Source organism: Ornithodoros turicata, chromosome 2 (genome assembly GCF_037126465.1).
Source record: "Ornithodoros turicata isolate Travis chromosome 2, ASM3712646v1, whole genome shotgun sequence".
Classification (NCBI taxonomy): domain Eukaryota; kingdom Metazoa; phylum Arthropoda; class Arachnida; order Ixodida; family Argasidae; genus Ornithodoros; species Ornithodoros turicata.
The window spans coordinates 37209383-37219405 of record NC_088202.1 but is presented as its reverse complement, the minus strand read 5'-3'; positions in this window follow the sequence as shown (position 1 = coordinate 37219405).

Below are 10023 nucleotides of genomic sequence, written 5' to 3'. Positions count from 1 at the left end.
TCTGCGCTACAAGTAGAAGTACATCAAATGTGCATCATATTCAGAACTTCCGGTGCATCTCACAAACTGGGCACAGATGTTCGCGTCACGCCTCTCACCACAAAAGCAGAGTGCCCAAGTGAACACAATTTATCTTGGAAACGTCAGCCAGAAGTGAACAAGATGGCTGCGGGGAACATCTTGCTGTCTGGCACAATTCTTTTCAATGGGACCAATGCAGCCAAGGTGTGAATTCATAGCACCTTATGTTTTCACATATTCAAATGCCACCTTGTAGTATTTACTGTTGACCAGGTTCCCTGGATACTCGAGCTGATTAATATTAAAGTCACCTCAACAGACCTCACCTACAACACCTATCAGAAAGGTCGCAGGCTCCCTTTCGCGACACAGGTAGGATTATCAGAACTCACGGCCATAAGAGACTGAAACAATCAAATAATCTTACTGAAACACAAGCATTCGAATAGAGTCCGTCCTTGATTAGGCATGATACAGACACATATGGTACAGATAATTAAACTGATGTACATTAGAGAAAGTGAACAAAGAAGGTAGTGAGGAGGAAATCCAAATTCTTGTTAGAAAGTGTTGAGTGCACGAAAAAATAATACAAAACAAGGCACACAGGCTTTGCGTAGTTGAGTTTTCTATTACAATAATTCTATCTGCAACAATGACATAAAATATACATGTAGTAAAAGGTAAAAAGAACAAGCTTGTACAATTGCAATATGCGATTGCCATGCTCGGGAATGCTTAGTGGCCACGTAGTCCACAAGAGGATCTTGTAACAGAGGGTTAAGAAAAAGCTTGAAGCTGCGGTCAAGTCCCGTGCATGTGCTGAGCTAAACCCGTGGATGCAGCATACTTGTAACCACCCTTACAGGTGTAGTTCCAATTCTGAGGGAAATGCAGAGCTTCTGCTTAGCATGCGGAGAAGTATGAGCTTACGTATACAAATGTGCTGTCATTCAGGAAACAGTGTATACAAGCTTCAAGATAATGTGTATAGGTTCGACCTGGCACGCTTTCAACATCCATTACAGTCATGAGGGACCATGTTTCGATATAAAGAGCATAGGGAAGACACTTAGCCATGACCATATCTTATCTTCGCAGAGGATGTAGATGACCTCTTGAGTGAAACACCAGGAAATTGCAAAGATGTGAGCTACAGTGAAATAGGAGCGGTCTGCAAAAGGCATGAGCCCGCACCAGTGACTGCAATGGGACTGGTGTGAGGGAAAACATGGGAAATTTATAATGAGAAATTGAGAAAGGGTTGAAAAGATAGATGTGCTCAGAAAAGGTCTAAAATTTTTGTCACCGATAGGGATGCCTCTGGAGAGAAGCCTCTGTTGATGCCATTGGCATGACCCCACCTGAGGCCTTCTTATACTGATAGTCATGAACTCAAGATGTTTTATAGGCAGGGTGATAACCTATGTTCTCTTAGAGCCTATCGACTGGAATGTGTTTGTGGGAAACACATGTGCACTGAACAGAAGAAAAAAAAGCGTACATACATTGCGTTACTGGTTGGTGCGAGGAAGCACTGGCAAATTGATACGAACACAGTATGGGGATGTTCTCTTCCATTGTTTGCTTGTTTACTGCTGTCACGTGTATGCTCATTCATAAACACAGTGATCAATAAAGCAACATTACAAGCTTTGATGTGTGTAGAATGTATTTTACTGTGTAGTGGCTGTCTGGTAATTCCAGAACGGTATACGGCAGACCTCTGTTGTGCATGAAAGGAATACTGTTGTGATCAAGACAGTGTTCACGACCAAACCATCCGGTGTACCTCTCAAGATGGGAGGGATTCAATGCTGCCTACAAGCACCTGAAAGAAAAGTGAGAGCATTTCAGTGAAGGCGAATAAACTACACATGGTCAGACAGCACCTACTGCATCACACGTCCAAAAGGCAAAAACATTTCCCTTATGGCATGTACAGCACATGCTTCGAGGACTTTCTGCAGTGAATTCCTAACGGTCCCCAGAGCCACCTGGTAAACTGTTTGCAGACAACGTACCGAAACTACCTCCATGTACCATGGACAGCGCAAAATTATGATATGTAACTTTACTAATAACAAACCGAAGGCACACATGAATGAACTCACTTGTTTACTTTGCTCTTCCTGATAACAGCGTACTCGTCGTTTTCTCTCACGTAGCAGTAGGATACCTGGAGCAACTCCGTCTTCAGGCACAGTATTTCGAAGTAGAGATTTCTTGAAATGCAACCGGCTGCGCTGCTTCAGTAACGTCTCATTTCGCGGCAAGAAAGGCATTCTTCTGTCGTCGGCATCGGCACGCATTTGCCGCAAGGGCACCTGAATCGAAAGAGCGATGCCATATTTCCGCTGCGAGGTTCTCAACATTTTCATTACACATGAAGAATGTTTCCCACGGTTGCCAGGTGACTGCGATTACGGTAATTCATCCTCCGTCGACGGATGATCTCGTGTCATGATGCGTCTACCGCGTGCACTCGTAAGAACAAAAGTTTTGCGGGCGTGACTGCTGGACTATCGCAAGCTCGAGGGCATTCAAGTTTGGAAAAATCGACATCACACGACGTGGACCTCAAAACAACATTACGCCTTCGCCACAGACCGGGAGGCGGATTGGAAAGGCGAGACTAGTCGTAACCGACACGAGCCAACCCAGTGTTGCTGCTGAGGGACTACTGAGCTTTGCGCTCGAATGCAATCTTTGAAATTCAATTACTCAAAGAAAAAAGGGATTCGAAAAGAAATTTTTCGTAACTGAGATGTACTCTTCCGGGGCTTTCATAAAATCATGAGATAACCCTGGGATGAAATTCACTTTACAGTTCCTTTAAATGTCGGCACAGCTCCCCGTAAAGGAGGCGCGATTCCCCCTGTGATAGTCGTGAAGTTGCCCGCCTGAGCGTGACCGACTACGGCAAGCAGTTCCACCACGATAATGGAGAAGCCTGAGTCTGGGCACACAGAGGGCGACACACAACACATGACCCAAATATCCTTTTGAGTCATGTGTTCGTATCGTCCCTGTGTGCCCAGGCTCAGGTTTTTACATTATGGAGTTCATCCACCAGCTAGCCTTCATGTACGCCATTTTGTCTGTTCCATCACCACCTGTTTTAAGAGTTTATGCTCACGTCACCCTTCAACTCCGAGTACTAAACTGTCGTTAGGACGTAGAGGGCTCGTTAAGAAGGCAATTGGCAGTTCACATCTTAATTAAAAAATACTTGAATTAACTTTTGTAATTAAAAGAAAGAAGCTGCTAGTCCGAGAGCCTGCGGATATAAAGCGCACCGCCTAGGAAAACAAGAACTGTTAGCCTTTACAAAAGTCGTTGAGTGCAAGAAAAGTTAGTGATGTATAGGTCGTTCTTCTCGTTGTCCTGTAACCATAATTCTGAATACTCCGCGCCTATTTCAGTTCTTTTCTATTTGTATTAACCCAAAATTAATATTGTCGTTAACTAATAGGCGTATCTATTTTCGCCACAAAAGGTTTCTCCTCACCTCAATCCTTTCTCTGAAAAATTTGCTCACCTAAATCTTTTTGTGGAAATTTTCCTCGCCTCCCCTCATTCTTTTTCTGAAGATTTCTCCTCATCTCACCTCACTTCAACGTCCGTAAGGCGAGAGTGAGGACTTCCTCACTCTCATCTGCCCTCGTAAGGATGCCCACCTCTAGTGAAGGGAAGGGGTACATAAGAAGGAAAAAGAAACTGTTATGCCTGGTAAAGAGCACACGAACGCTTCGATTAATGCGTTCTCCTAACCAAATTTCGCGCATTGATCACACACTCACATCGCGCTTGTGGTAGTGAGTTTAGATGAATGCGGCCATAATGAATTATGAGTTTGTTTATTGCCTTATGCGGCTGTCACACGGCAGTCAGACAACAACGTGAATATTAGACTGACTCAAGACGACGAATGAAGACTCATACTTAAACAGCATTCAGTAATTCCTAAGGGGGTATGCGGAGGCAGTGTTTTAAATACCCCATAGGATTCGACGCTCACGCGACACAGCTCCCGAGGGAGAAATTAAGTGTGCATGAGCGCGAGGGACTTTTGCTTTGTTAATAACCACTGCCATCCGCGCTGCAGGGCATGAAATCTTTACTTTAGCTCTTTGTCAGAAGAAGCTGCGATATTTATTAGCAATGAGACAGTCCTGCCTCGAGCTTTCGTTTTGGAGACCTTCACAAGTCTCCTAGCGAACGAGCAAGTAGTAAATGTAAAATTTATATAGCGATGTGAGAGATTCTTAGAGGGATGTACCAAGAAGTTTGCGACGCACATGTTAAGAGAAGGGGTATTTGCTCATGCTACCTCATATTTCACCACAGGTATTTCATCACACGTTTGATAACAAACTTTCTTGTTCTTACGTTATATTGTACGCTTACATTACCTGCGAACCTAATCGGCCCGTGATCGACCTTTGTGCTACAAATTATATACGAATATTACGGCGCAGTTCATTTCAAGGTAAGTAATTTTTGGAAAATGCTGCTCATGACAGTGCCATTCTGCTCGGTTGTTAACGAGGAGCGTTCAATAATGCATTTATCTACCTGAGTGTGAAAACACGTAATGTGCGGGTTAAAACAAGTTTGCGCACGTTGGGACATATCTTGAGATGGTGGTGTTTTGGTGCTTTATGGCACAAGAGCAACCAATGCCAAATAGACTCCTTGGGATGTTACATACACAGCCTCAGCTCACTGCGATTGTAACTACAAGAGTGGCAGTATGCCGAGTCTGAACGCATATGGCATATGTTAGGATTCTAAAAAAGCTGCTCGATTTGAAGCAACGATTGCTCACCGTGCAATTGCTCACTGTCGAAACGCAGAAGCCGGTCAATTGGTCACCACCATCCACCAGTCATCCCCAACACCCACCCACACTATGTATGGGTGGTCTTCACCTGCCTGTGACGGTGAGACTGTTCCCTCCAACAGGCAAACATCAGTGTCAATACCTGCGTCACCTGCGTTACCAATACCTGTGTCACCTTCCCGCTGATTAAATAATTGGAAGACTCCAGGCTCTTTAGTGCTTCGACGTGCTCGAGGTCGCGAGCTTTAGTCTTGAGCAGATAATAAGTAATGTGGTGTTCCTCCAGCGGAACCACTGCTGGCAGCGGTGGCCACTGCTTCATGTCATCCACCCAGTCGGTCTTTTTTAGTAACCGCGCGGGTTCGGCAGAATGCGAGGACCTAAGAGAAAGCAAAAATTCCAAAAGACAAAGCAAAAATGAAAGTGACGCAGTACGCCACATGACACGGTGCATTGGTCCGGGCCAGAACGCGACGACCAACCAGCCGCCATAAACGTGTTACATGCTCAGCATTTGTCATTCATTCGCTACAGTGTCCCGAGCAGGCTAAAACGTTTCGTTCATCTTGATTCTGTACAGTTCGTCGATCCCCACGTGTAGAACATCCCTCAAGGCAATCGTGGTACTGTGTACGGGGATACCAGACCGCTCAACAGCGTGTTTAAGACGTTTACACGCCTTAATTAATGAGTGAGCCTTGTTTCTAAACTGTAAAAGACAGGGCCACGTCGTTAGACTTAAGGTAATGCACACTCATCTATGTTTATTGTCAACGGGACGTCCGAACAGCAAGGTATAGACATCGCCGCCGCCTTCGTCAATGCATTCACTCGAAAGACCCGCAGTCTCCCGCACTGTGGCGCGTCGATCGCTCAAATGGCGACGCAGTGAATGAGGCGGAAATTCAAGTCTCTGGCAGGCCTCCAAGGACGCTGCTCCGAATGATATGCTGCCTCTCCACACTACCCAAACACAACACTTCGCGACATAACAGACTGCAGGCCAAACATTCCAGAGGATGATACTGTTATCATTCCTGATTTGTGAAAAGGCAGGGGCGTACGCTTTTTGCAACAGCGAACCACAGCAAACCCCGGGAGACAGCGACAGAAAATCTGTTCTCAATGAGATAGTTATTACACAGTACCCTGGGATCCGGGACACCCTGCAAAATCATCGACTTCATCCTCCGTTGAAAAGACTTTCCCGCAGAACACAAACCCTGCTCTTCCTGCTCTTCTAGTGAACAGGAAACGCTTTTTCACTAAGTCACAATTATTCAAGATTGGCTCTCTGGACAACGCAAATTGCATACATTGCCAGGAAATCGAAACTATCGAACACATCCTGCTTCATTGCTGTGTATACGCTGTGGTGCGAGAAAAATGCCTTGGCCACTGCAGGAATTGTACGCTGGATAATGTCCTACATCCCAGAGGCTCTTTCACGGAAAGACTCAAAAATTCGCAGCTTCGTCTGCTTTCTTCAGGAGTTCGGACTCGCCCAAAGACTATGACTACTGTTCGGACGTCACCTGCTCCTGCAACTACATTGCCTCGACTCAGAAACCCTGGAAGTCAGGGGGGTAACGGTCCCCCTTCCCCCCCGTGACGGTGTCCATGCACACGACCCTGCACAATGCTAACTCAAGACAGCATCCGCAGCCAAACGAGCCTTTCGGGCTTCCTCCAACTCAGCTTGGCGGCGCCGTCTCGCAGCCTCAGCCTTCTTTCGTCGCCGCTCCTCCGCATAACCCGTTTTCTTTCATAACCCGTGGCGCGCCCACGCAGACACGTCTGAAGCTGTCGACCACCACAGCTGCGCTGGCTGCACCAGGCTCCCACAGCTCCCCATATAGCCCATAGTTTGAGATAATTCAGGCAACACTGGTCACTGCAAGGGACATCTGCAGTGCTACTGACAGGTGTTGAAGCTTCTACGTGTGCTTTTGTACTTGTGCCGGATCTTGGAAGTATGTGCACACATTTGACCCAGCCTCCAGTGCGTCATCCCTCCGAAACAACGCGTTCGTCCTTTCGGTGACCAGTGATGCAATTAGCATCAATAGGAAAGTGGAAATTCAGAGATCCGGCGAAGTTATAATGAAGGGCACCAGGTCATTGCAAGGCCAAGGGAAGGGACTGGGTGCAGCGAGCCATTTCAACCATCACTTCAATGCACGTTGGATGTGACGTGTGGCGTTAGACGAAAAGGCACGGCATGGATGTATCGACAATTTGGGTGCAACAACAGGGAAGACTTAATGGCGTCCTGGAAGCACGAACTTCCCCTTGGTCCGAATCCGTTTCAAATTCGGAATATTTATACCTCTAAATATTGACGAAAAGCCATTTCATATTCCGAATCTTGACTAGATGGACTGACCGTGATAGTTATCAAGTCTGGACTGCACCGCGAAAGCGTGTTTTTTTGTGTCTTTGAGCTGTCAGATGGAGCGAGCGCTCTTGAAACCCCTTTATCGAGTGCTTGCCAGTTATGGGGCGCGTTAAGTAGCAGCCCCAGAGCGTTTGGACATATGTCGGCAAACTCATTCATGATGGCCTTCACCGATCACACACTACCACATCATGCAGAATGATGTGAGGTTGAATGAAGGCCTGTGATGTAATGTGATGTCGAAGTTGAATGAACGGCATTGATATAATGTGATGTTGACCGTGAAGCTGAATGAAGGGTTATGATGTGATGTGATGGGTTTTGATGTCGAAGCCAGTGTGATGGGTTTTTGAAGCTGAAGTCAGTGTGAGGGGTGTTGAACTTGAAGTCCGCGTCACTGGTTTTGAAGTTGAAGTCAATGTGATGGGTTTTGAAGTCGAAGTCCTTATGAAAAGTTCTGAAGTTGACGAAGCCGGTACATGAGGTTCGCGCACGTGTCGTGGGTATTACTTATGCGAACGCGTGTGGACTGAAAGATAAATGTGCTTATGCACAGCCACCATCCTCCAAACCACCAAGGCCCGAAGCCTGCATTTCAAATTCTGATGTCTACTGTTTTGTTACAAGTTTAACGGTTCCGCTACCTCCTCCTTGTATGCATAACCGTCAGGATATCCATTATTAATGTCATTTTTGCGAATGTATCATGCATGGCAAAACGGCGACATACAGCCGTTGAAGGTATGCAACGACATCTTCATAGCGATTCAGGTTGTATGCGGGGTGGCGGTGGCAAGCACGGGAACAACGAACATGGCACCTCCATTTAAAGATGTTCGCTGATGTCCATGCATTTTAACATCGGAAGGAACTTTTAAAAAATAGAAACAAAAACAGGATGCACTGCGCTTCGGTATGCTGAGTCTTTACCGTAATACGAAGCTACGGAAAGGCGCTCGCCTGCTCCACATTTTGATAACAATACAGCAAAACATGAACAGTCGCGTTCGACGTTGAAACAGCTCTGGGAGAGCTTTATAATAATATCTTATTACATTTAACTTTAACAAGTGACTCGTGTGAGCCGCTCGATATGGCCCGAATGAATATGTGCGAGGTTTTCAGCACTACGCTATATTCCGGTGGTTAAATGTCAGGAGATGCTGTAATGTAAAAGATGCTGTTCAGAGGCTGAATACAAAATGGTGAAAATATTTTTAACGTCAACGCGTGTAGTACGATGAACATTTAAGATACGCTGGACGCAAAAGACTACTTGTGCTTGTGTCTGCTCGTAGAAAGCGCAGTCACATTGGGTCAAACTAACAGCCGACCATTGGATGTAATGGCCAATGACGGTACTAGCTACTTTGAAAGTAGTTTAGCTACAACTACCAACTACATATATGAAAAGTATTTGGAAACACTAACTAACAACATTTTTCACAAAGTAATTAAACTACATCTGCAACTACCGCAATGTAGTTTCGGATACTTTTGGAACTACATTTCCAGTGCCAGGTAGGAATGTTGGTGAGTATAGATGAAATGACTATAGCCTGTCGCTTACCTTCAATCAAGAACACTGGTACAGAATTTGGTGCAAGGGCGTAAACACCCATAATGATTATGATTCTTATTACTAGGCCTCGTGTGTCCACAGAATGCAACTTGAGTTGTTGGATTGCTTGAGACTTCAAGAGCAACATTCAAGACATCACTTCCGTAAACATGAGCCAAAAATTCGGGTGCTACATACATCCCAATAAAACTCGGCTTAAAACTTTATTCTACTCGGCATTTTAGGATAAGGCATCTCACACTGGCATTGGTATAGTTACATGACTACAACCATTGAGTCAAACCGAACCCTAAAACGAACCGAAAACCGTTATTAACCATTATTGTTGGCCGAATGGGAACTGAATCCAAACGAAACAGTCGACGCCATCTTGGAGCTGAACCGGAACTGAACCGTTAAAAAACATACCGGTAACCGTTCAAATAACGGCTCCTACGGAACTAAGAGCGAAACTTTGCATGTTGTGCATGAACATAAAAACTACTTTATGTTTTTTTATCTTCTTCTTTTATTAGCTTCGTAGCCTTCCTCTTGCTTGCCGAAAAAGTCGTGCCCTGCAGGAGTGTTCTGGATTTTCTGGCCTTGCGAAATACAAAACAAAAAACATAGTAACTTAAAACTGTTATGACTACTAATGTGTAAGACATACACATGAATATATATATGAGGATTAGGGATCAACGACAGTTTTGGGTAGCATTCATGATGGGACATATATTACAATTATATCGCATGCGATCTTACATAAAACCCCTTGCAAAGTAAAGGGCCAGCCACCGTCATGTTGGTCAAAATGAAAAGAACATAGCCAGCTGGTTTTCTTTGTGCATTTGAAATAAAAGGGGTGCATTTTCCCCTGCTGTCTTTGTTCCACACACTTCACTCTAACGGTGACATGGTAGCACGGCGGCGGTCAGTGATGACATGATAGCACGCCTTTTACATAAAGACCCCGGGCTCAGAGACGCACCGTTCCAATCCAACTTAATTAAAAACGCTAAAAACCCCAGTGCCGGAGTTAAAATGAGCCAATCCAACTACCATGAAGCGTCGTTTGCTGCTTAACGTGTATTCGCCTCTATTGAGTGGAAATCTACAATTTCAATGACATAGGCTAGGGTAGTAGGCTTGGTTGACTGTTGTATTCCTGCCGAGGTTCTGCGAACAACCCGGTGG